Below are 25,320 nucleotides of genomic sequence, written 5' to 3' on the forward strand. Positions count from 1 at the left end.
AACATGACTGAGCAATCTGTCAAATGTACACATTTTTTTTTCTTTAAAAAAAAAACCAATGCCCGCTCTCCATTGGGGTATTGAGCACTTCTCAGTGGCACTTACCACAGGGTTTTTCCTGGTGTGAGGGGAAATGAAAAATGTCTGTATATCCACCCATCTAAATTAGGTGGAAAGACATATACCCAAAGCTCTGATGGCTGTTGGAGGAAGTGGACCACAGCGGAGACGGAGTAGTCCCTGCCGTCGTCAAACTATGGTCAGGCAAAATTTAAATTGGGTGGGTGAACAATTATATTGGTGGAGAGGGAACTCTATTGCGACCTCACGCAACATATAAATTAGGCCCTAAATGTGAGTGCGAGCGATAACTGGACTTCCCTTAGAAAACAAACATTGTCCGAGAAGCGGGTCTAATGCATACTTTGAACATATTGGGAAAGAAATGTAAACACTGTCTTTCCGAATATGGTACTTAGTCGTAATCGATATGTAACCCAGGAATCGTGGAAAAAACCCAGGCTTTTGAATGCGAGGCCATATCAGCGGGAGGGCGCTTTTATTTAAATGCCCAAAACATTTTTAGACGAACTTGTAAACGTTCCTAGAAATCGTATCAACACTGATCATGACTGGCTGGCAGCAATGCCCTCTCCCTCTCCCTTTCCTTCGACCCCACCACCTCAACCATTTGCAGTGACTTAACATCATGGATCGTGTTATTATATGTGAATCAAAACCGATTTCACATGCAGTTTAGTTGAGTTGGTAAAAATGAAACAAACCCTAGATTCATACATGGCCTCTGCTGAACGAATGTAATCAGGAAAAGAAAATCAAGATCATTGTAAAAAAAATTACAACATGGTATTGTAAAGTATGAAAGGGTTTAGCATGTTTTTGAAAAAAAGTAGTTGATACAGTTGAAAAACGACTTTTTTAAATGTCTCTCTGAATGCTCTAAAACTAAGAGTTCGTGTGTGTGTGCATGTGTTTTCAACACATTGCCCTAGCACAACGGAGCCCTCCGCATGCCCCTCGGAACGCGGAAGGGCGGCTCTGACAGACCACGCTCCTTCCCGTCGAAGGCGGCCCCTCCCTCCGCAGTTAAGTGAGTGTTGTTCCCGCGTCAATAGCCTGGAGTGGAACGTGCTCGAGTTCCCTCTTTCAGAAAGAATAAACTGCCATTGACCTGGACTGCACAGTGAGTGCAGCGCGCGGCCCGGAGTGACGATTGGGCTGACACAACTCAATGGCTGTTATTTTCACATCTATAAAGATGCTAAGTGTGCTGTAAGTGGAAGCCAACAGACAACAGAGCGGCTCTTTGTTGGGATCCGTTTGAAACAGCGTTGTATTCTTTCGCAGTTAACTGGGGCAGAGAGGACTGCAGCGTTGCAAGCCATGCACTGTGCAGCAGGGACCATGCTCCTAGCAGGGCAGGATCTGGCCGAGAAATAAAGGCTGCACTGCCATCCATCTGGGATATGTCATCATTAGGATACTTTAATGCATTGCAGGTAGGGACAAAGTGCCAATGCGCAGTGCAGGTTAACTGCGCGCAATCCTTCATTTAGATCAGCCATGTTCAAGTTTAATAAAATGGGTAGCAGTATACACACCCTTTTTAAATACCTCCATGTGCTAATATTTTGGGCAAATATTTTCTGTTCCGAAGGACCTGCAGAGTTACCCAACTGTTAGCAAATTCTGATTGTAGCCAGTAGGTATGAATGGATTGTAGAATTCTTCATTTAATCCGCAAAATGTGTCTGTTTACTAAACTCAAAGTGGATTTAAAATCCACAAAGCACCACGGTTGTGGGTGGTCTTAGTATATAGTGTTGCACTTGTAAATTTGCCTGAAATGTGACAAACAATAATCGACGGTGGAACAGGATATCTAAAACCAGTGCCATTGCCGATCTGCCAAATGTCAAGCTTGTAACACTGCAGCCACTGTAAGGTCTTTAACTCTGTCTTTGCCCTCACACGATGAGTACATTCTATGCATTGAGCAAAGCGTACATGCCAGAGGAAGGCAAGAGCTGTAGTGCAAATAATCTCTTCTCTAAGTCTATCTATTTGATTCTGTGGCCCAGTGTGGTGTTGTATGCAGACACTGGTGATTGTGTGCGTATGGTACAATGCTTACGTGCCATTTTCTACCAAAGTTAGGCCTTTTAATAGCATTGCATGTAATACATGTCACAGTTGTGTGGGTTATATAGTCGTTATCATCCTCAGAAGGATGAGTGGTTGAAGATGCCAGTGACCGCAACAAGCACTTTATTCACAGAGCAAAATGCCTTTCGAACAGTGAAGTACAGGCACAAATTTGGTAATATAGCAAATGAGAGTGATAAGTATATATAGGAGACGATTGGCTGAGGTTATGTATGTGTGCACCCCAAAAGTCAGCAAAAAGTTGCAACTGTTGCCATTGCTGTAAAGGCACAAGGCATCAAAACTGTCACATTGAGAAGGTGACACCGTTTTTACACATATTGTAAAGCAGCATGCGCTGCTGTGCAACATATCCTAAATGACAAAACCACTATAAAGTGGTCAATGCTGGCTGCGTCGTAGTGATTTTTTAAAAGTTAAGCCATGCTTGTGCTGCTGTGTAGCATGTCTACAAAACCATGAGCAAAACCAATAGATATTGTAAAGACAAAACTTATTTGTTTTGCCAATGTCCAAAAAACTTCAGTTACCACGGCTAAGGCGCACTAGGCCAGCCAAGCCTGCCCTTTCGACTATGAAATGCCGTCACTTCACTCTGTATCAACGTGCCACACAATTTTTCTTCGGTATATGACTTAGAAATTTAAATTGGGTGCCACTATTTTATCAGTAGGGGGCGTTAAAATGTGTGACAAGCTGTTTGACCCTATAAACATCAATTAAGTCCAAAAGTTAAATATCATCCCATTGCAAATTATATATTAACAACTATCATTTCGAAAAAAAATCCATTCATTTTTTTGCTATATTTTCTTCAGGGTGACACAGCAAAATCACAGTCCACTGCCTCATCTGTGTTGTCTACTCTGCCTCAGGATACAAGATCCCAAGCCTTTAGTGGGAGCAGCACTCCTACTGATGAGGATAATCTTGAAGACAAGCCTGGCCCATCAGAATGTATGGCCAGCACCCTGGGTATTTCCCTCTCCCTAGTGACACAAGATCCTATATATATCAGAGTCCAACTCCTCCCCCTCCCCTTAGCATCAGCACAGCCAACAAGCCCCCTGTGGATCCACACTACCCCCAAAAATGGGCCCACCCAGGTTTTGGCTCCTGTGACAACCCCAGCCATAACATCTGCTGTGCTGCCAGGACACACTACCCCTGTGGCCAGCCCAGTAAAAGTCACCTGGTGGTTTGGAAAAGGCTGGGGCAGTACCTGCTGGAGAGAGGATGAGGATGAGTTCACCAATGTGAACATTATGAGTAGAAACCTGATGGATCCAGCTGCAAAGCAAGGTATCAGCTGGACCAAATAACTGATTTCCTATGGACCCAGAGAGATATCTAGAGGTTGCAAAATGATCTCCTGGAGTATTTCCCAAGTGTTCTAACTCTACATTCTGGGTTGGTGAAGGGTGGCTTCTCCACTCTGCAGCAGTGTTTGATTTATATGCAACCTTCAGTGGTCATATACCATCTGCTGACAGCTCAGTCCCAGAAAAATCTCCAGCTGGCAGCTCCATGGAAAGTGGGGCACTCCAGCTCATGAACCCACCTAAAACCACCCCACTGTTCACACTCAGGCCGCTTCAGTTGCCCTTAGGGGTGATCATTATTTGGTTCAGTTGAAGACAACACCAAAGAAGCTATTAGCAGGAGATGCAAAAAGTTATCGCCTAACACGAGTGTTTAGGTTATTTTCCTTGTATGCCTGATGACTACGCATTTCCCATCTACTCCTGGACGTTTGTCTAGAAAAGGACCCTAAGCAGCTGTTGGCTAATCGTAATGTTATCATCCAACACCTAAGTTACCTTTTTCTGTGCATCTTACTGGGGGCTAACCTATTTTCAAAACATGGTTTGAATTGTGTATAAATGCACGAATTAATAAACAATAATGTGTGTAAGTACCTCCTTCTTATAAACGTTTTGGAAACAATATATTTGGTCAGAACCTGCACATACTTCCCTTCAACTTAAAATGTTTGAAATAATGTAGTCTAGACAGACCATACACATTTCATGACCCCAAACAATTATAGTTAATCAACAGCAATTATGATTTCCAAAAAATATTTACTTAAAATATGGTAGACACCCAAAAGCCCAGCAAGAGAGAAAGACATGTGAGTAATGTGTACCCACACTTATCTTAATATAGATCAGGCAGTTAAGACACATTAGGAAGTACAGATCTGAAAATAAATGAATGGGGCATGATGAAAAATCAAATATGACTGTTCCAATCAGAGGGATTTAAGGAATCTACCCATGGTGAAGATATAAAGTCAGTGCCACTTATCGGTGATAACTGTCCCTTTTAATGCAGTCGGTGCACACGTCGTAGCCTTCAGCCACACCTCTGGCTGTCCTTATGATTTCCACAGATAAAATGTTCTAAGATGCGGGCATAAGCTTCACCAAATTTTCAAAGACTGGCTACAACTTATACTACCAAGTCTGAGTTTTAGTACTTGGCACACACACCACATGCGTTAGGTCATTTTGACAAAACTCGTGTCCACTGGATTCACTCTGACTGAGAGGAATTGTACCACTAACAGAATCACAACCATTTCACTAACCGTCAGGTTTCTTGTACTGCAGAATTCTCAAAACCAGTCTCTGTACAACAGTCCAACGTATCCACCAATGATTTGCTAGAGTCCCAGCAGATAACAGGATGACATGACCGAAGAAGGATTAATAAGGTAAAATTATAAGTGTTGGGCTAATATTGTTTTGACATCTGTAATTTCTAAGAACATTTTTACGAGTAAACAGTTGCTGTAAAACTTAAATGGTACTCATGCATGGTCATGAATATATCACACTTCACTTAACTCTAAAGAGAGCAGTCCTGTTGTGTCAATTTGGACTACAAGGAAATCCTGGTTTTTGATGGAATACCCTCTCCATAAAAAACAAAGACCCTGAGTTAGAGTTTGCAGAATGTTTACTCCATCAGTACGTAAACACGATGAACAGCAGGGATATCGGTCATGGAGCCATGGAGTAGTGAACACAAAATCAGACCCATAGTATGGTACCTGATAGCATCACACATCTTTGAGTGGTGCAATTTATAAAAATGTCAAAGTCATTGGGCAAAACTACTAAATTAGACCAATGTATGCTAAGTCAAATTCACATAATATATCAATCCTGGTTAATACAAAAATTTGTGATGTTTGCTATCACATGTTTATTGATAGAATTATGTTTTGTTTTCTTATTTCTCTCTGTGTAGTGAACTCCATCAGAAGATCTGGCCTTTGAAAGGAGAGTGGGCTAACTGTGGGTCTAGCAGCACCACAGCATACACTGCTGAAAATGTTTGAGCACTTTAGATGGTGGACTCACCTTATCGGTTTAAATCAACTGGGAAAAACGGGGAAAGCAGAAAAAGTGGGTGCTGCAGTCCCTGACTACATGTTGTAGCATATTCTGGCAGTGGGTTCCCCCTAACTTTGTTGGGGATCTAAACTATTGACACAGGTCCACATAATATATAATGGCAGTTACTTACAAATTTGATTGCAGAGTATGGGCAAGGAGAATGCACCGTGTGGCAGACATTTCTGTCTCCAATTAATAAAACTAATCAATGGTAAAAGTATGGCCCAGAATTAGTTTGGCAGATGGGATACTACTTCACAAATATGGCAGAACTCACATCTAGGGGTAAGCGAAATTCATGCAATTTGCTAATTTGATTTTGCTTAATCACACAAACGTATTGGAAAGATACTGGAATTTATGTGTAATTATTAGAAAATTCCAATCAATAATTGAGTATTATTTTTCAGGTGAAATTTTTAAAGCAAGGATGCATTTTGCACTAAAAACATACAAGTGACGCGTGCAACAGCCACTAATGTTCTGGCCGCTTACATTATTCACATGCGCTTGTGGTCACATTTTACCTTGAACAGTGCATAGTTATATGACCTCACATGATGGCATTATTTGGGGAATTGTGCATAGCAAACATAACCTGGAATTCTCGAAAAGATGTGAATTACAGTGGTGTGATTTAAATTTCAGATCAATTGTATTGTATTACAAGTGCATTATAGAGTGTAGCACTTGTAATGCAGTGGACAGGATTTACATTAGTGATGGAGCATCTCACCCATTATGTGCCATTAGTTGGCCTTTGTATAGAATATTAACAGTCAGTAAAAACATGTGAACATATTTGCCATGTGTACATTTTGATAATTCACCCTGTACTGTGTTACTGATGCATGCCTATGTCTGCTTCCTCCAGAGGAAGCGAGGAAGATGCAGGCCATACTTTGGAAGACCTTCAGGGGGGCCACTTGGAGTCCGAGTCATGCACACTCAAATACCCAGTGGCACTGACGGTGAAGGGCTGTTCAGGAGGCCACATCTCCATCTGACTCTGAGACCTCCAGCTCTTGACAGCCTCTCATGATGGCGTAACTAACATCTGAGAAAACTACATCTGCTTCTGTTGCCTGCATCTGCCACAATCTTGCCACCCCCAGCACAAAGCCGGCACACAGACTGAAAAAAGGACTTGCGTCACCTCTGCCACTACCACCTCTCTCTTTCCTCCCATCCCGCCAGCACTCGCGTCAGAGAAGGCAATGCAGGTTTTGTGCAGAAGAGAGCATTGTTGTATGCCATACAGGCTTCATTCTGCAACTAGCTCATGTGACTGACATAAAGGGTGACATGTGGTCTACCATGTCTGCCACACACAGTGCTCCTGCCTCTGGTGGTACCTCCTCTTACCCCAGAGCTTCAGATACATGTGCCCCTGTTCCTCCTTCTGACTCTATTGCAACGCCAGAACCCATTCTAGCACCTGGTCCTATTCCAAAATCAGCATCAGTTTCCACAGATAACCAGATTTCTCAACCTCCCTCCCCTATTCCACAAGTCCCTAATCACACCTTTCCCCTGAACGATCCCATACTCAGTCCTACTCAAAAACCCAAGTCCCTGTCTCACCTAAAAAATCAATAAATCCCCAACCTGTGTCAAAACCTACGCGCCCAAACTACCATCAGCTCCAGCATGATGGAGAGACCCTGAGGGGGACATTGCACGGAGAGACAAGCTCCACAGCTGTAGCCATACCAATCAAAAACTGTGATAGGACACTATTTTCCCACACCTACCCGCACTTTTAATTTGATTCATTTTTATTGTACATTCATTTAAGTATGAAGGTCTTTTGTTTTACCTGTTTAGATTTAATTTATGAAAGGTTACAGTTCTACATTTCATTGTGTGTCTGTTTTTTTACTTGTAGATATTGGCTGTTGTTGAAAATGTTTTAATGTTTACCATATATACTTGTGTATTTCAATATATTGCTTATGTTAACTATTGAATCCTTTTCCAAGTCATGCTATCTAATTTAGGATGTTTTGTGGGAGATGTGGTTAATTATCTTTCCAATGTATGTTAAAGGAACTGAATTTGTCTTGTAAGGAACTAGTGTGTGTGACACCCTGAGCAGAATAATGTGGATGTACCTGTAACATTATTATTTGGGTGATAAAATATAGGTTTGCCTTCAGGTGTTGGGGTTTACATAAATTACGTCATCCTGCATACACCTAGGTTGCCTGTAGGAGTAGAATTTCTGGGCATGTGGGTGTGTTTCTTTCCCTTGATATTATGTGCATTATTTTAAAATGAGTGGGTTTTGGTAATATCTACCTGTGTACGTGGACGAATCTTATGATTGTGGTGTGTGAGGTCAATGGATAAACAGGGATCAAAGGTAGCCTCATAATAGTTGTGTTTTTATAAAATCCACTTCAGTTTAGAGTCATTACTAGTATACATATACTAAAAAAAATATAGACGCGTTATTTATAGTGTGTTAGCATTATATGTTTACCTGACCAAGGACATTTAAAGAACATGCAGTACCTTAATGTGAGGTTAGAGAGATAGTAAAATTGTGTTAGGTGAGTATTTTAAATGGTAGGTAGTGTGAGGCATGTGAACAGACTAATGTATTTAGCATTTTTGTAAAGTGATGACAAACACCCGAAGGTACCTTGACGTTGACAGGCCGTGGGTGGAGAATATGCCCAAAAGACATATTGAAATATTTCAAGGGGACAATTACAGCTAGGACACAACCAGGTCATTTTCTAAACTTTGAAAGAAAATATACGTCCCTCTGCTGAAGAGGTATCCCATTCCAAACTTTTGCCACTAAAATTAAGAATGCTCGACCTCCTATAGGGTGCTTTAAGTAGGCTGGGTCCCTCTTGGTCTCAGACCCGAAGTTATTAAAAATGGACATTGAAACGGGTCCCCATAGGGACTCCTGTTCATGTCTTTAACTGTAATGCCACAAACACGGATCGATTTCTGAACAATGAATGTAAAACACGTTTAGGTAATCCATTTTATCCATTTGGTTTCTGTTTCTATTTCACTTGTTTCACTTAATATTGCATTTCCTAAGAGTGTTAGCTATTTTCATGTAGCATATAAATATTGTATACTGCATACTTTGAACTGAGTCTCCTCCAGATGTTTGTAGTGTGCCGTGATTTCAAGTCGAGGCTGAAGGCCTTAGTTTCTCACAGCGCCAATGAGTGGATCAGAAAGGGGTTCAGAATCCCTAGCCTCTCTAGTGCAGAGTGCAGACCAATGGCCAAGGCAATGGCCATGTATTCCATTTGCAATTGTAATTCTGTGGAAATCTGTGTGAAGGAAGGACACAGTTGTCAAAATATCGACAAAGCGAAAGTAAAATAAAATGTAGTAGTCACAAATGAGTGGGTGGTTTGTGTGTTTGGCGGTGGTGAAGTGAAGGAGATGCAAGGAAGTGCTTTCAGGAGATAGTTAAAACAAAGTGTGCTGAAAAGGAAACAATGGAGGTGTGCGATATGCAGATGGAGATGTGGAGAGAAAAAGTGCATACATGTCTAACATTGAGTAAACATAACAGAAGTGTCAGACACTCAATAGACCCCTTCCACAGGCCTCAGTAAGGTTTAATTCACACTATCATAATTTCAGAATTAAAACAATTTCAATATTAATTATTTACCACAAAATGCTTGTTGTTACTCATTTATCTTAAACAGATAACAACCATTGACGAAGGCAATAGATCTGGCTGGGTTTAGATGGGTGTATGTCAGTTACTCCATTGTGTATCTGGTGGCTATCACAGAAGCCATAGGGAGAAATCAAAATACTGGTTGGGTGGCACACTATGGGAATCAGAAATTTGCTTTATGTGTTTATACCACACCCTTAATTACACAGGCTCTGCCCCTTTTAGAGACCCCCCCTTCCATTTTTTCATACCACTTAAAGCCCTGTCCCTAGAGTAGTTTGCTTCAATCTTCGAATGTTAAAGAAAAACCGATTTTTCGAATGGTGCCCAGAATTGTGTGTAAAATTTAATCTACCTAGATGTACTTTGGTCTAAATTAAGCTAGGTTTAGAGACATTGGCAGGTACCATAATGCATATAACAAAAATAAGTTGTGCATTGTGCTGCTGTTCATCCACCACTGCCCGATAGAACTCCAGTATAGAAACATTATTTCTGACAATCTGCTTTTAAGTTAGGTAAAGTACAAGATTTAGGAGAGTCTGAACAGCTTTGGCTAGTCCATACAGGCGGAAGGGACACTCCGCCTGCCTATTTCTCGACAAGACGAGTGTCTTCCAGGCTGAGCAAAGTTCAGCCTGACAGACATTCTTCATGCTCAGCTCAGGCACCCAGGAGCTAGTCATGGCCTGCATGCTCAAGCACCTGGCTGCCTGAACTGAGCTATGCCAGGCTGAGGATTTCACAGTCCTGTGGACGTGACCTCCTCAGCCTGGCAAAAGTGTCTTGAGTCCTCCCCCCACATGATGAGGGGGAGTGTCCATGATTGCCTCATTCCTGGACGCCTCAGTTTTAAGTCTTGAAGTGCCCCGGGCCGAGTGTCTGTCACTGACACCTCGTCACAGAGTGGGGTCTGCAGTTTTGCTGACCCCATCATTCTCTGTGATGAGTGAATGACTGCTGCCTTCCCCTAAAGAAGGCAGCAGTCACAATCTCATTGGGACCTCCAAGTCTTCCCTCCCGGAGAGCTCTAGTGAAGCTAGGTTTTATGTTTTTTGATGTTTAGTGTGTGCATGCATGCGTATATGTATGAATGTATGAATAAGTATTTGTGAATGAGTATTGTGAAAATGTGTGAGTGTTTGTGAATGCTTGGGTGTGAGTGAGTGTGTTTGGGTGCATGTGGCCTGCCTGACCTCTTACTGCTAAAATTACTGGCTGCCACTGAGTCTGAATAAATCATCTTGCACTAGTCATTCCTATGAAAATATAGGCACAGAGTATACTATTTGATGTGATACTAGATGTTATCATATATAATTAGACTATCATTGATTGCAATTATGTACAACATTAAGTGAGGTGCGCAAAAAATAAAGGGTCTGAATTAGGGCGTGGTTACTCAGTCAGGGAGATGCAGTATTTTACTCCATCCTCCTCATGGATTAACTGGACCCCAAATTTAGAGAAGTCCGCTGCCCCAGGAACTGCATCACGGTGGTTTCTGTCAATGTATTGAAAGTGTGCCGCAAGCCTCGGTTAACATGACGGAACCAGACAACAGACTTTGAATTTCTTTTTTTATTTTGAAAAAGAAAATTCCACAGCAGGATTTTCGTTTTGAAAATAAAAGGCCCTATTGTCATGGGAGTTATCTCCAATGGTGTAAGGGTCATTGAAATGTTTTAACTTTCACCTACCGCCACATTTTGAATGGTGGTATGTGAAAGTAAAAACTTGCCATTTGTTTGCCCTCTCTAAATAGGCCAGGTAGACAAATAACAAAACCTCCGGTGGCCCTTACTCCATCGGGCCATTGCATGTGTATCTCAGAGGTGGAGACAGAGTAGTCTCCTCCGCTGACTTACTGAAGGTCCGTCCAACTCTATGGGCCTCATGTAGGTAGCATACCAGTTACCACTTCTAAAATACCGAACGTTACCGAATCGGTATTTTAGAAGTGGTAACTCGTATGTAGGTAATGAGTCGGTATTTTTTACCGATTCGTTACAATTCGGTAATTACCGAATCGGTATTTACCGATTCGGTAATGAGGCATACCTTCCCATTGAGGGGAAGGTATGCCTCATTACCGAATCGGTAAATACCGATTCGGTAATGGTGGAGAACAAGCAAGGGTGGCAGGGTGTCACATTGACACCCTGTTGCACCCCTGATTCGGCCATGTGTGCACATGTGGCACACATACATGCCCTAAGGGCATGTATGTATGCCACATTGCACACTGCTACGCGCTTCAAAATGCCCATACACATACATTAATTATTTACCACCAACTATAAGTTGGTGGTAAATACCGACTCTTAAAAACACCCACACACTCCCCCTACATCTCGATTTTGGTTTCGGAATTTACAGAATCGGTAAAATTACCGAATCGGACAAGTTACCGATTCGGTAACATTACCGATTCGGTATTATTACCGATTCGGTAATTTTACCGATTCGGTAAATTCCGAAACCAAAAATTGTCCCCCTACATACCAATAGCCAAAATACCGGTCGGTAACGGTATAATTACCGAAAATCGGCCGTTACCGACCGGTATTTGGCTACCTACATGAGGCCCTAAATGAGGTGGACAGACTTCAGTACGGCAGAAAATGTACTCTGTCACCACTTTGACTGAGTACCCTTTCTGCCGCACTCGAATTCAGGCCTAAAGTGTGAGGATGCGTTCAGTAAGAACCGTTGTTTCTGTACTGATCCATACACAGAGAATACATAGTTGCCTATTAGTTTTGGACTAAGACAGAATCCAAGGGCTTTCAATAGCTGGGACCTGATGACTGAGTTGTTTGTGGGCAAGGTGTGGCTTTTTATGCCCTTTTTGCTCCAACACAGATGTGGAAGACAGCTAAAATGTTACTGTCAACGGAAATCATACCCTAAATATGATGGATGGAGTACTGACTTTGCAATGCTCCCGTTTCTGTGTTTGGGGTATATCCCCATTGACACTGTAAGAAAAATATGGTGCCTCTCTCAATAAAACTAATGGACCTCAGTGGCGGCAGACGGTTGAACAGGCGGTTTCTCATAACCAGTCTGCATCCTCCAAACTCTAAATCAGGCCCTAAGTACCAAAGAACAATCTAATATTTCGCGGGAAATACATCCTAATGATGCATTTCTTTACAACCGCATGTTTGAGCTGTGAGCAATTAGCACACTGAACTGTCATTCCGGGAGTTCTTTGACACCAATCACATGATTTTGAATGGGATCCTTTATTTGGCTTGGAGCCAACAAAGCGGATGCAGAGCATGTCTGATGGGGCCAGGGTGTTTTGGACTGAAGAAATGTGGCATGGTTTTGGTAGGAAGTCCAAATATCTCCCAGTACAGTATTCCTGTTTTGATATGTAATATATAAAAAAGCTCCCAAGGTCCTTTTCTCCTGGGAGCACCCAGGCTGGGTCTGGGTTTGTGCATGCGTGTGGACGTAGATTGAGCGGGGTTTTGTAAGAAAGTGGGTCGGGATTACCACCCTGCAAGCTAGACCCACATGATTCAAGAAGAATGATCAGGCAGTGCAGGGCTCAGCACCCTGTACATGATGGATCAGCCACATAATGAGAGAACTCCTTGCACATGGGTATGGTTACTCGAGTTTGTGCCCTACCCGTACATGCAGTAACCTTCTTTTCTCAGAGAGTGCTTCAATTGAATTCAGATCATCTGCTTATCACTTGCAAAGCACAGCTTCATCTACTACCTTGAGTTATGGTCTCCCTCCCTACATAGGTTAGGGAATTGAAACCCTTTTCAGTGGTTGCAAGTTGGGCTCACAGTGACATTCATCTTTAGGGATCTGCACTTATTTTTTTCTCCTCCAGAGCAGAGATAAACACAAAAGAGGAAAATAAGAAGGGGGAGAAATATGGAAAATAGAGACAAAGGGAGAAAGCAGGGATGAAAAATAACCTTCTTCGTGTGATGAAGAGGTAGGAAGTGCAGGGTGAGGATTAAAGAAGCATGAGCTGAAATCAGGGCTAAGCAATTTTAGTATTCTGCACTCCGACCTTTGATAGTGCCGTAAGCGGGCTTCTGAGCAAAATATTGGGCCTGGCACAAATTCTTTTACGAAGTACGCACGGATTTCAATGCTGTTTCTCTTCTCTAGAAGGCAGAGGAGGGTGAGGAGATATCCATTGTAGTGTAGAATTGGTTTACATGGCAATCTGGAAGTGTCCGAAGGGCTGGTCTGACCGGTGAGTATTAGAGACATTTTTTTGCTGCTCATGGGCCTGTTTCATGGTGAGGTGGCTCATTTATTTTACTGTCAATTTCTCTGATATTAGCCCCAAACATTGCCTGCAGCCAGCACAAATGTTTGCAGTCAAATACAGCTTGCAAAACACCTATAAAAGTTGAAAACTGTCCCGGTTTCCAAATGTGGGCCACTTTTTAGCTAAGTGATTGGCTAATGAGGGCCACTTTTATTTTCGTCTGAGCCTGGTCTGCTGTCACCTTCCTGCTTCCCTTTTTTAGCTTTCGCTTGAGACAGCAAACGTGATGTTTCTTGCGAAACATTTTATTACTTAGAGAGACTTAGAGTCCATCCACCGCTTACCACTGGTTGGCTTCATTGTCACTCTCATTTGCTGGCTCCAATTTGATCAGCGCATGCAGGTTTCACTTTTTCTTCCTGTGTTGTCCCTCCCCTGGAGCATGGGCCAAGTATTGCTTTCTTGCTCAGAGTGTGTCCATCTACTGCTTGCGCTTTCGAGGGTACTTTTTTTCCCACTTTAGTTGCATTTTACAGAACTCAACAAGAGTGCATTTTTGCTTACCCAGTCCTTGTTGCTTGCCCCCAGTCCTTGTTGCTTGCTGTTCTGTGTTGCTTGACTCCATGTCCTGGTTTTTTGCCACCCTGTGTTGCCTATCGCCTACTCCTTATTGCTTGTCACCCAGCCACTTCGCCCCTCCTTCGTTTTGTTGATTTCCCTGTCCCCTTCCACATTGTCTTGCTTTCCCCTGCCACTTCCTCATTGCTTGTCACCCAGCTACTTCACCCCTCCTTCGTTTTGTTGATTGCTTTGTCCCTTTCCACATTGTCTTGCTTGCCCCTGCCAATCCCAGCAGATATTGTCATGACATGACCAGCACTGGCCGTGTCATAGTGCTTTTTTTCTACATTTTAGCCATGCTGCCCAGCAGCCATGCTTCTGTACAACACCCCTAAAAGACATTCACAAAGACAATAGCTCTCACATTGGCAAGACCTATTGGCTTCACCAATGCTTGTTTAATACCTGCCCATCGTTACCATTCTTTTGTGGGACTTTTATCTGTAGAAGTTTGATTAACAGCGGGAAGGTGAAGGACTTTCAATGCAAGGTTGGCACAAGTGTTCCCTGTCTTCACCGATAAAGGGGCAACTGGGAATGATGTACAAGGTCACCTGTCTGCTGAATAATGAACAATAAAAACAAAAAACAATGGCTGCTAATGACCAGCTCTGAGCAAGGTCAGCTTTACTCCTCTTCCTCTCCACCTTTTTAAGATCCCTCTCACACCTGCTCCATGTGCATGTGTGTAGGTATGTGTGAAAAAGACAGAAAGGCGTGCAGAGTATGTGAAGTAAAGTGAATGTTTATGTAAGTCATCTCACTGAAAACTCCCTCTCTACACTTAAACACCTTGAAAAGTCCCTAGAATCAGTCGAGAAGGGGATAAAAACTATCCCCTTACCTCTAACTGATTGATTCTTGCGCACATGCAGACTCTCCAACAATATATCGAACCGTGAAATCCAAACACTACTACGGCTATATGAAACTACGGCTGGCCCTACCACAAATAAAGATGAATATGCTATACTCCCAGTCCCCAGTGACTCAAGCAGAACTTCACATCCAAGACTTAGAGGAATAAACCTGAAAAACCTTCAATCATTAACCGCGCACAACGAGAACCCTGAGCCAACTGTAAAGAATTCCTCAAACGCGCTCTCCTGCCTCCTACTGAATTGCCGCTCAGCCCCTAAACACGCCTCTGACATCGCCGACCTTGTCCTCAACAGGAAAGTGGATATAAACATCCTCACAGAAACATGGCTCAATGAATCATCCTCCCCTTGCCTTGACCTTCTAGTCCCCCCAGACTACAACATCATTAGATTAGACAGAACGCACAAGACTGGTGGAGGTATAGCCTGCATACATCGTTCCGACATCTCCATCTCGAAATTTCACTCGGAACCCTCAGTCTCCTGTGAAGAACTGGGGTTTGCCGTTAAATCATCAAGTATCCTCTCTCACAAACTATATATACTCTACCATCCTCCAGGTTCGAATGCTGAATTCACAGAACAGCTTCTGGAAATTATTACCTCAAACTCCTCCCCTCACTCCAAAGACATATACCTGGGTGATTTCAGTCTCCATTGGGATAACCCCCTGGACAAGCAGGTTAACGCCCTCAAAACCTTCCATGACCCAAGTTATCTCAATGCCAACTCACTCAAAAGGTGCCACTCTTGACTGGATAATTTCTAAACAAAATACAATTGAATCTCTCTCGGTTAGTCCCTGTGACTGGTCAGACCATCACATTATCACCTTCCAAATTCCATCAACTTACAAGAAAACTTTCTCGCAACAAAGAAAGCAAAAACATTGGATAAGAGACACAAAAAACATCGATTGGAACAACCTAGCCTCCCACTGTGAGAAGGCTCTCACTCCCCCCAATAACGTGTCAGACGTCAATGACTTGACTGCTCACTATAACTCCTCAATGACCGAAATCTTTGATCAAGCCGCTTCACTAAAACTCAAAAGAATTCCAAATAAAGACAAAAACCCATGGTTCAGCGAAGCCTTAAATGAAGAGAGACGCAAACTTAGATCAACGGAACAGAAATGGAGGCAACAGCCCTCCCACAATCATCTTAAACTTCTCCGAAAATCGAGACACTCCTACAATAAAAGTATCCTACAATCAAAAAAAGACTTTTTCAGATCAGAAGTAGACAAGGCCAAAAACAGAGCAAAGAAACTCTTCGAAATTCTGAAACAACAATCTAACAAATTAGCCAAATCCTCACTCCTAACATCGAAATCACAGTTGAGTAGTGTAGAATTTTCATCATTTTTCACAGCTAAAACTAACTCCCTTCAACTCGAACTTAGTGAGGCAGCATTCAACTCAGCCACTCCAAAGAGCAGTCAAGCCGAAATTCCTGCACTGCAAGAACTACCGCAACCCAAAAATAACTCACTGGGACACATTTAGACTCTACGATCTCAGTGACATCACCAATATCCTAGCGACGACCAAACTTAACAACCACTTTAACAACCCTGTCCCCTCTAATTGGTTACCCCAGCTCTTCCATATCATCTCACCCCAATGGACCAAAATCATCAATGCCTCTCTTTCACATGGTCACATCCCAGACTGCCTAAAAACAGGCCAAGTCACCCCTATCCTGAAAAAACCAACAGCAGATAACTCCGACCCCAACAGCTTCTGACCAATAACCAACATTCCCATGCTAGCCAAGGTCTTGGAAAAATGTGTTCAGCAACAACTAAACCAACACATCTCGCACTTCAGTCTACTGAACATTCACCAATCGGGTTTCAGACCTGGATATAGCACAGAAACAGCCATCCTACACATAGTAGATGATGCCCTTCAAGCTCTTGAACGCAACAAAACCTGCCTGTTAATCCTACTCGACCTCTCATCAGCCTTCGATACGGTTAATCACGACAAATTACTAAGAAGACTAGAAAACAGGATGGGTTTATCGGGTAAAGTCCTTCAGTGGTTCAAATCTTTCCTGGAAAACAGAACGCAATCGTACATGATCAACAACAATCGCTCCGTTTCCTCCCCTAACCTTCTGGAAGTTCCTCAGGGCTCCACACTATCTCCCATGTTATTCAACCTATACGTTGAACCACTCACCGAGCTACTACAGCAGGAGAACATCTTTTTCCACATGTACGCGGATGACACCCAACTGTGCATCAAGATCTCCTCTATCGAAGAGATAAAGACAATTAACCTAGCTCTCGAAAAGACAGTCCAATGGCTATCGACTAACTTCCTCATGCTTAACTCCCAAAAAACTGAGTTTCTCCTAATCTCCCCCCTAAGAACTCCACTGAGACAAAGGAATGGATCAAAAATATCACTGCGTTGAATTGCACGCCAACTGTAGTAGACTCCTCCTTATCACTAGGTATTACTCTGGATAAAAACCTCAACATGCAACATCACATCAACTTATTGACTAAAAATGCCCGCTTCCACCTAAGTTATCTCAGAAAAATTAAACCTTTTCTCGAGAATTCCGACCTCAAATCCGCAGTCCAGTCCTTAGTTATTTCAAGGCTTGAATACGGATGTACCACCCTCGCTGGACTTCCCAAAATCTCAACCGCACCTCTAAAAGCCTGTCTCAATGCCGCAGCAAGACTCATAACAGGGTCTAGGAAATTTGACCACATATCGCCACATCTGAAAGCACTCAACTGTCTACCCTACGAAGCCCGAATCCACCTAAAAATGGCTTGCATCACACACAAGGCGTTACACCACAACACCCCTCAGTACCTAGCCCAAAAACTCACCTTATCTGGAGCAAACAGACATTCAGGGAGCTCAAACAATCTACTTCTGAAACCCTCATGTTTCAAAAAGTCTAAAACTTCCAACAGAGTATTCTCCGGGGTAGCGCCAAGGATATGGAACTCTCTCCCACCATACATCAGAAAAATCTCTGCTACACCTCTCTTCAAAAAGGAAGCAAAATTATACCTGATGAGCAAATTCCTACTTTAAATCCGTGCAACCACGACCCCTGAACTACAACCCATAACTACCTCTACCCGTGGGTTTCCTGCCCGTAATTGAAGACCTACACGAACTTGAACTGTATTGCAATGCTCAGAGCATTTCTTCCCAATGCTGTCACGTGAAGTGAAAACTGACACAAACTTTGAAGGATTTTACTGCTTAGAACTAGTCCTCTCAATGCTGTTACTCCTTGTTACTTTCAGAGTATGTCTCTTTATATGCAATGTTCCCCTTTTGAATGTGCTCACCATATGCCTTGTGTCAAGCGCTCTGATACCCTAGCCTGGGTCTGGTTCGTGCTCTATAAAACTTTATAAATAAATTTAAAAAAATAAAAAATAAGTAAGCGAGGAACAGTGAGAAGCAATCAGTATGTGACAGTAATTAGAAGGCTGTATCAGTGTGTGTGTGTGTGTGTGTGTGTGTGTGTGTGTGTGTGTGTGTGTGTGTGTGTGTGTGTATGATGGTTCAAGGATATGTGACATTAGGTGGGAGTTAGAATGTGAGAAAGTGTATATGAGAGTCTAAAGCTGTGTTTGACAGTGTGTGATGTCAAGTGACAGTATGCAACAGTTTGAATATGCTACTCAGTCAAAGGGTTTGTTACTGGGCATGTGGAGACAGGCAATATCTGATTTACTGGTTAAAGCAAAGAAATAATAATCCCTCTCAATAAATTATCTTCCAATGATAACAAATGTCACCAATGTCACGAACACAATGTCCTTACAATGTATTACTTTCCACAAAGTCAAATTATTCTCCTAGATGTGGCACTAAATACTGATGCTGCTACCCGCTAATTTACTTTAAAATTCGCCACTCGTGCCATCTGTTTTCTTAGTACTGAGAAATTGAGACACTCGCCTGCTCTAAAATAGTATTTAAAACATATAAGGTTTTAAACATTAATATTGGATCAATGCATTTCTAAAACCATATTTTGACAGGCCAAATAAATGTACAAATTGTTTTTAACTACATTGTAATAGATTTTTTGGGCTATATTTGCAAAGATGAGCATACTTGTGATTGGGCATTAATGCTGGAAGAATCCAATGGACCTCTGGCAATTTCTGTAGTTAAGGCCTCGTCAGTGTGTGTTGTGCCACTGAAAATCAATATTAAAAAAACCAACAACAGTCATCTAAGAGGAGCAATAACAATGTAAAGGCAACAAAAGCAATGACAGAAGTAGAGTATAAGTTAATTATTTTATGCAGTGCTTAATTTGTAAAATATTAAGTGCCAGGGCTCTGACCAGGAGGCCACTGCAGCTTTCACCACCCATCACCCTTGTCATCCCTGCCAAAACAACTACTAACCATCTCTCTCGCATGTAAATGTGACAGTTCCGATTATTCCAGGTCCCCAAAGCTAAAGGAATGGCTGGGGAGGTAAGTGTTAGCAATATTTTTATGTATATTGTATTCCTAAACAACCGTTGTTCTGCTCATCTCTAAATTAGGTGAGCAGCGCCACCATGTGGTAGACTATTCTAAGCATGGTGTTGACATTTTGGTGCTGGTGTCAAGCACCGGAAACCAATTAAGTGCCAGTGCTGAGCACCGGAAAGCACCAGCTCAAATTAAGCACTGATTTTGTGTTGCAACAAATATAGACGCAACAATTTCATGGGTCTATTAGCGATCATATATCAACAATATCTACATATTAATAATATGCAAAGACTCAGCAATTACTGGTAATCACGTAAAGAAAGATTTAGGGCTTGACTCACAAAGAACTTGCTAGAAGCAGTACTCCTGGCTTAAGCTTGGCTAGCTGCGGAAATTCAGGCAAAGTGAGTCAGAAGTACTATTATTGTAAGTCACAGCAACCTCTTTGTGAATCGGGCCCAAAGTGACAGTTGACCTCTGGGTAATTTGTGCAAAAATGGGCCAAATTCGGGTGCAGGTAGATTTAGGGGGAAGGGGCGGGTATTAGGATAGCTATAAAGGAGTCGAGAGGTGGGTCCAGCCTCTTCCTGACTCCTGAGTGCCACTGGGTTGGGAATAATTTCAGGTGAAGAGGAGTAGCGTTGAATTAGAAGGGCCTATGCAACATGTTGGCAGAAGAGAATGTGGTGGTAAGGGTCACCCTTCACACACTAGGTGTGGCAGGGCAGTCAGATTTATTCAGGCCAGGTGTCCTTTACCAGGCCTGGGTAGGGATGTGATGCCCAATGCACTCCGCTTTGGGCAGTGTGGCGGCCGCAGTTTATTCTCCCACACAGGTGAAGAACATGCCTAAAGGGAGAGGGGCAGGCCCTGGAGAGATGCGCCCAAAAAACAGACCCCGGGTAGACAACACACCCTTTCTGCTACATTAAGGCAAGTCGAGGCAGCAGGTCGGATGTGGATTGAAGGGGCGGTGCCCATCAGGAGCCCCGTGTGCGAGGAGCCTGAATGTGTTAGTAGTATCCAGGAGCTACCAGGGAACATGGGGCCTTGGTATTTGTTGGTTAGGCCACTCCTGGGGGACTGAGCTGGCTACTGAACAGGATACAGGCCCAGCCCCTAAGAGGAGTAAGAGGGGTGAAAGCAGAGCTGATGAGACAAGTGGGAATGGGGAGGGGTACTGGGTCTGGGGAAGACCACTGTGGAGAGTGATATGGCGGGGCAGAGTCCAGGAGGGATGGGACTTGCACTAGTGTCCTGATGGCAAGTCGTTGACATAGAGGCCCACATATGGGAATAGTGCCTGCTTATCCAGGAGACAGAGGACAGGTGGGAGTGCATGTGTAGGAAGAGGTAAAAGACACACAATTGATGGACGGAATGCAGAACAAATCAAAACATTCTCCCCCCGGCAAGAGATCTGGGTTAAATCCATCATTCTTTTGCTCACCATGCCACCCCAGTTTAGACCTGGCCATATCAAATCAGTCTTGACCATGTTCCTCATGGGAACAGTCCAGCCCGAACTGCCAAGCCAGGTCCTCCCTGGACCGGAAACAAGCATCCTAGGACCAGCTTTGGGGTTTCACCCCTCCTCAGCCAGGATAGCTTGATTCCAGTGGCACAGAGAGCCCGGGACCTACGTCAGAGGTAGCCTGTGTTAGACCAGGGCCAAGTGGAGGGAGGTAGATGGCTATGAATGCTGGACCGGCAGGATGTGGAGACCGCATCAGTGGGAACTAGTGTGGCTCATGGCCAGGTGGTGCGAGGGACCCCCCAGGATGGTGCAGTCTGACGGGGGATGGAGACACAAGGCTAGCAGGAGAGACTGGCAGACAGATGGAGATGCAAACAAGGTGCCTGATGGCTGCTGGATGTTGGCCCAAAGAGGTGGGGGGGGGGGGTTCACGGCAGCCCTTCCTACACCAAGGGCATGGTCATTTGGCACAAGACAGGAGCACCTTCCTATTTTAGACAGAGACTTGCCTGCATGGAAAAGTGGCGGCATAGTGTGTCGAACAGTGTCTGATGAGAATGCAGGAGAGGATGAGTTGACATTGGACTATGACGAAGGCAGCGATGAATGGGAAGAAGTTAGGAGAGGGCGAAGAATTCCAAGGAGCGGAGTCTTTTCTCTTGCGCAGCTCTACAACTTTAAGTTAGCAAGCAAGAGTGTGAGAAATCGTGCACTAGACCACCTTCAAGTGACATTTCTGAACACAGGCGGCTGCGGCAGGTCACTACCGTTCATGTTGAGAAAGCTGCCACTCCTGTTGAGGAAGCTGCCGATCGCGTAGAAAATCTACTCGAGCGGCAGTAAGAAGCAGTGCCCTCTGGCAGGCCGCATGATGCCGTTAGAGATGATTTTACAGCGTGAACTGCGCGATGTAACAGACTCTGCTGCTCACAGAACTAAGTGGTGTGGTGACGTTTTTTCAGCACTTTGCGGAGCTCCATGGGGGCTCAACTTTGCAAACTCCAAGCAGGCCTGGAAGAAGGTGAGCTGCATGATGAAGATGATGTGGGGGGTGACGGAGACGCATACAAAAGGGAAAGGTGAAGCAACCAAAAGTGCAGTTGGTGTCTTTCAGAGGTCAAGTGCGGAAAAGGGAAGCATGGCTGGAACATCAGCTCATGCAAACGGCGGACGTCGCAAGGAGAGAGGGGACAGTAGGTGGTGCGTGGTGAAGTGGCCAGCACACACTGGTTGTAGCAGGGACAGAGCACTGCCTTTCTTGGATTTTTTACATTGTCGGTGGCCTTGACAGTGTGGGGGAAGGAACTGGTAATAAGGATGGTGTAGTGTTTTCAGGGCTAAACATGTGCCGGGCGTAAACTATGATATAGCAGACACATTATCTTGTTCGCAGTGGCCTCTTTTACGCAGATTGGTACTTGGGGTTTTGACCCGATCAGGGATGAGATTTTGGCTGGATTTTGAATGGGTGGGGCAGGAATCAGGCTGCTGGGGTGGCTCTGTTACAGAAAGCGATTACCTTTGACTTGTTGCAGGGTCTTCTTACGGTGCTGCCTGATTGTTGTTATGATTGTTTTGAAGTGGCTGTGTTAAAGTTGTGAATGATTTGTATTTTTTGGTGCCTTTCGAGTGTATGAATTGTTAGGATCGGCCAGGGAGTCAGGTGTGCCACATGGGAAGATAGGTCTGGAAGAGGGACGAATGGGAATTTGGCTGAGACAATCCAAGGTGGATCAGGCAGGGAGAGGTAAGTGAGTTTGGTTGCAAGAAGGGGGCAGTTGTGAGGAATCCCCAGTACAGGAATGGCACAGGTTTCAGGCTTGGCCCAAGCGCAGGAAGGAGGCTATATTTTGCCATGGAAAAGGAGGTTGGGTTACAGACTTTCAGTTGTTGGCAGTGTTGTGCATGGCGCTGCCTAGACTAGGGAAGAATCTGGCCAGTATTGGGACACACTCCTTCAGGATTGGGGCATCGACTACACCAGCAAGCTTGGGGTGGGGTTGGAGACAGATAACACAGATAGGCAGGTGGAGGTCGAGATGCTGTGAGAACTATGTGCGAAATCAAAGGGTTTCTGCATGGCTGTTAGGGTGGGGGAATGTGATCCATGCAAAGTCCTTGTTTTCTACTGCGTGATGTGTGAGCAGTTCTAGAAACAAACTGGGGACATGGTAGTTGGACACTTTTTTATACACTGGGCAGCGAAGATTGAGGATAAGCACATTTATGGACGAAGTCTGGGACTTCCCAGCAGCAGGTATAAGGTGATGTGGTGAGGGAAAGGGGGATGCACTGGGGCAATTTACTGTCATGGATGGTGAAGCTGGTCCCGCAGAGGGGTTGCCCAGAGATGCTCCTGGTGCATTTGGGGGAGAGTGACTTGGTCCAGTTGTCAACACATACAGCAGGACTTAGATGCTATCAAGAAGAACTGTTCAGGGACATGTTTGGTTTGGACAGAGTTTGTGCAGCGAAGACATTGGAGGGAAGCGCTGAAATATGCAGCAGTTGACAAGGCTTGGAGGAAGCTCAACAGGGCAATGAGAATGTTTTGCATAGTGAGGGAAATTAAAATGATAGCCCATGGTGGCATAATGGAAGAGGAGCAGTGTCTCCTTAGGGTCAATGGGGTAAACCTTTTTCAGCTGAGGATTGTGTGCTACATAATGGAGATGACAGATGTGCTGCGTAAACTGTAAAATGAAAAAATCTGCTGCAAGATGTCATATTGATGGTTTTCCTGGATGGCGGTATTTTGGGGACTGGAGAATCACATGTGGGCGTATCCACCACCCCTCGGGGTGAAGGGAGCACAGGTGAAGGAAGGTGGTTACAGGATTCTTCATTCAGAACAAAGGGTTTTTATTGGCGGATGTTTGGTAGGGGAATTGAAGGAGAGATTGGGGAATGGAAGGAGGTCAGTGGTTGAAAGAGAAAAGAATGAAGCAAGGTATGAGGCATTGGGATGAAAGTTTGGTGTCAGGTGAGAATTGATATTATGTTAAATGTTGTATTAAAGTTGTTTAACTGTTTAGCAACCCTGTCCTAATAAATAGCCTTTTACTCTAAATGGTGGTATGGTGTGTGAATATTGCATGATTAAGGGCTCCTGAGGAAGTGACAGTCGCAGACTAGTCTTCCCCCGAGGCAATTCGTGCGAGAACGTTACAAATTCAGGGATAGGTAGATTTAGGGGGAAGGGGAGGGTAACAGGATAGGTATAAAGTAGTCAGGAGAGACGGGTTCAGCCTCTTCCTCATTGTCTTGGGTTAGGGGTAATTTCAGGCAAAGACCACCCACCCACCCGACACAAGATAGAGAGTGGTGAGTTGATCACTCTTCACAGCTTCGCCAATGTAGGACAGGTGCAGAGTATTGGCAGTATTTTGGGGGGTGGAGAGTCGCATGTGGGCATATTCACCCCTTGGGGGCAGGAGAAATGAAGGGAGCACAAGTGAAGGAAGATGATGTGAGGGATTCTTCCATCCGGTCAAAAGGTTTTCACTGGAGGATGTTTGATAGGGGAAGTGAAGGAGAGATTGGGGAATGGAAGGAGGTCGGCGAGTTAAAGGAGGAAGCAAGGTATGAGGCTCTGGGGTGAAAGTTTTGTGTCAGTTCAGAATTGTTTGTTGAAGAAGGGAATTACATTTAAAGATGTTTTCACATTATATTAAATGTTGTATTAAAGTTGTTCAACTGTTTAGCAACCCTGTCCTAATTGTGGCCTTTTACACTAAATGGTGGTATGGTGTGTGATTATTGCACGAAAAATGCTTCTTGCAATATTCTGCCCACAGAAGCAAAAAGCCACCCTTACATAAATGGCGACATCTTCTACAACTTAAAATGTCCCATGCAGCACCACTACAGTTGAGACTAATAATGTCGAAACATACCAAGGCAAGCACGAACTGTTCATCTGCATTCGCTGCAAGACCCTAATAATTCATTATACGAAGATGGGGGCATATTATCAAGCATAATTGGCTTGATAATATGCCGCAGAGAATTCCCATAGAAGCCCATGTTGACACCAGAACATGGGCTTCTATGGGAATTCTCAAGGGCATATTATCAAGCCCATTATCGCCGCTTTAGCGGCTGTTTTCTGCCGCTAAAGCGGCGGTAATTTTAACGCCGTTTCTTGATAATATGCCCCTTAATCTTGCCGTGCTGTCCATTTCAAAGTCTTGGCATAATGGGGGCGTGCATTGATGCACAGGGACTATCTTCTGGTTTGTGTATTATGTTTGAGTGAACAAAGACTACAAGAGTATATTACAGGGGCAGTCTGGGCTCCTATGAAACGCTTGACGCGTTGCGGTTTGTATCTTCAAGCTAAAGC

The sequence above is a fragment of the Triturus cristatus genome, chromosome 7, assembly GCF_964204655.1.
Source record: "Triturus cristatus chromosome 7, aTriCri1.1, whole genome shotgun sequence".
Lineage (NCBI taxonomy): Eukaryota > Metazoa > Chordata > Amphibia > Caudata > Salamandridae > Triturus > Triturus cristatus.